Source organism: Geospiza fortis, unplaced genomic scaffold (genome assembly GCF_000277835.1).
Source record: "Geospiza fortis unplaced genomic scaffold, GeoFor_1.0 scaffold254, whole genome shotgun sequence".
NCBI classification, from domain to species: domain Eukaryota; kingdom Metazoa; phylum Chordata; class Aves; order Passeriformes; family Thraupidae; genus Geospiza; species Geospiza fortis.
This window is the reverse complement of record NW_005054441.1, coordinates 777997-781122: the sequence shown is the minus strand read 5'-3', so window position 1 is coordinate 781122 and position 3126 is coordinate 777997.

Here is a 3126-nt window from a genome sequence, read left to right as displayed (position 1 = left end):
CCCGGTACCGGGCAGCTCCAGCACCCCCCGGTACCGGGCAGCCGCAGCTCCTCCCGGTACCGGGCAGCTCCAGCACCTCCCGGTACCGGGCAGCCGCTCCCGCCGCCCCTCCCAGGCACTCGGGACAGAGCCGTGGCACAGCCCCGCACCAGGACCGCTGGATTCCTCCTTCTCGCCGAGTTACCCAACTTAGGGAAACATCAAATCTGTCTTTCCCCTTGGATCATCAGCTTCTGTTTCGCAGGGTTATTGTGCAGGGTCCCAGCGCACTCTGGGGTGGAAAGGACCGTCCAGTTCCAAGTCCCGGTTTTGCTGCTCCCCTCAGCAGCGCCACCAGGTTCTGCCTGACAGAGCCACAAACCCCTCGGCAGCCTGGAGCCCCCCAGCCCAGGGATCCCCATCACCTTCCCCACAGGGTCACCACAGCAGGTCCCTGCTGCCGCGGATGTCCCCCCATGGCTCACTGCCAAGCAGCCTCCAACCCCTTTGTCCCAGCTGGGCCAGGGCTCTACAGGGCCCTTCCACAGCCAGACTTGAGAAAACCTTCCCTGCAAAAACAGAGACCAGTTCCCAGCTCCCCCAAGACCCCACATGCCCAGACATTCCCACTCCACACTCAAGTTTAATTTTCTCTATTTACACAGAATTGTCTTTCCCAATCACTGTCTTTGGGATTAATTCAACCCGTTTGGCTTGGGATTGTTTTTAATTGCAGGAACCATCAGTGTCTGGGCTAGAAACCCCCCCTTCAATCCACCCACTCTGTTCCCATTTCAGATCCCAGGAAACATTAACTCTTGCTTCTCCATGGCCCCAAAACAAGTGACATGGGCTGGCTCTGTGCTTCCAAGCTGATGAATCTTCTATGGACAGAATTACACATTCTGATAGTTTGAAAAGGACACCTGAAACTTCTGTGGGATCTTTCCAGCAAGGTAACAGCCACCAGGAACTGCCTCCTTAATTCTTTCCCCTCCTCTCACCTGATAACTAAACTCATCAACTTCCAGATGCTAAAAAGTTTAATGAAAACAGTTAACAAGCTGCTTCTCCTCCAGCTTTGCCTCTTCTTCCTCTCCTCCTGCTTTCTCTCCAGAGGACTCAGCTGTGAACTCCCACCAGCCCTTTCCTTCTGTGGCTGTTGCAGAGAAAGCTGGATAACTTCTGTTTCCCCCCCCAAAAGCTCAATTCCATGGAGATGTGTCCATATCCATCCCAATTCCTGTGCTTACACAGACCCAACAGCATCAGCACAGCTCTGGGAATCCTCCCACTCCAGACCTGCCTTCTCCATGCCATGAGCTGCTCAGAGAGCTGGCAGGCTCCAGGATTGTTGCACGGAATCCTTGAACATCCCAGCTTGGAATGGACCCTCAGGGAACCCTGTCCCTGCACAGCCACCCCAACGCCCCACCCTGAGCAGCCCTGGGAGCTCCTGGAGCTCTGGCAGCCTTGGCACCATTCCCTGGGGAGCCTGGGCAGTGCCCAGCAGCCTCGGGGGGCAGAACCTTGCCCTGAGCTCCATGCCAAGGCCAGGCACAGCTCCATGCCAGTTTTGGCATGAGGGTTTGCACCTATTGAGAGAAGCTTCTCCTCCAGGGACAGACACAGGAAATCCAAATCTGAGCTTGAGACATCCCCCCCTCCACTCCTTCACTTCCCAAAATATTTAATATAGTAAGTAGAAACAGCTAAGAATAGTGGGGTTTCCATAACTTGAGACAGAAGGGTACAACCCCTCCTGTCTGAGCTCCTTTTCTTCCCAGATAATGGAGGAAACTCAGACATGACCAACACTGGCTCTGGTAACTCCACCAGGCAGCCTTGAGCAAGCCAAGAGGGCTGCACAGGGACCTGAACAGCTCCTCAGGGATGTCCGTGCTGCAGTTCCAACACCAAACACACTCCTGGCCACTTCAGGCCACCAGCAGCAGCTCTGAAGCCACTGACAAGTCCCTTTCAAAACCCCCTCAGGAGCTGCACTCCCAACACTGCCATTTCTGTCTCTGCTCTCTCAGTCCTTTTGGGAAATTTCTACATCAAGTCCAACAACACCCAGGGAAGCTGCCAGTTGTTATTTTAAGCCCTTTGGCAAACCTGGTTTGTAGATGTTGTGCCTCTGATCTGTTCCATTTTCAGCAGAACTAGCTCACACTTTCTTCTGAGAGTCTGACTTCCACACATGACACCAAGCAGCCTTTGGGGTTTTTTTAACCTGAGCAATTAGCAGTTCTTAAAGAGACTTGTGTCTCCCATTAACAGAGGAAATGAGTCTACAAAGCAGGGAAGTTGCTCAGCACAACTCTGTTTCTTTACCAAAACATGGCCATGCAAAGAACCAACTTCACTAACCACAAGAGGAAAGAGAAGGCACTTGCTGCTTCCAGGGACATCTGTCCAGGTGCTTCCCCATCTCCCAGCAGAACTCATTCCCAAATGTTTGTGGCACCTGTACCAATTTGGTGTCTGACCATTAAAGCTGGGGCTGCCCCTGGATCCCTGGCAGTGCCCAAGGCCAGGCTGGGCAGGGCTTGGAGCAGCCTGGGACAGTGGGAGGTGTCCCTGCCATGGCAGGGGTGGCACTGGGTGGGCTTGAAGGTCCTTCCCAACACAAACCACTGTGGGATTGTGTAATCTACAGAATCAAGATGTCCCCAAAAAAGAACAGAATCCCATGTACAGACAGGGCTTCCAGAACACTGGACTGAGGCACACCAGGTGTCACAGCCCATTAAGGGGTTTCCTATACAGAGAAATAACAACAGAAGTTCAGCAGAGCATCAGTGCCACCACAGCTCCAACTCCCTCAGGAACAGCTCTGCAGCTGCTGCTTTCTCCAGGCCAAGTGTGCAATGGCACAAGTGACAATATCTGAGCTGGAATGTTTATTCTGCAATAGAGAGCATCCTTTGTAGCTGCACCCCTAAAGATGGGATTAGTGAACAAAGACAGGGGAACCCTCCTGCTCTCCCTCCAAAAAACCCCACATTTGTTACAGAATCATCAAAGACTGATTTGGGTTGGAAGGGAGGGTAAATCTCACCCAGTGCCAGCCCTGCCATGGCAGGGACACCTCCCACTGTCCCAGGCTGCTCCAAGCCCTGTCCAGCCTGGCCTTGGGCACTG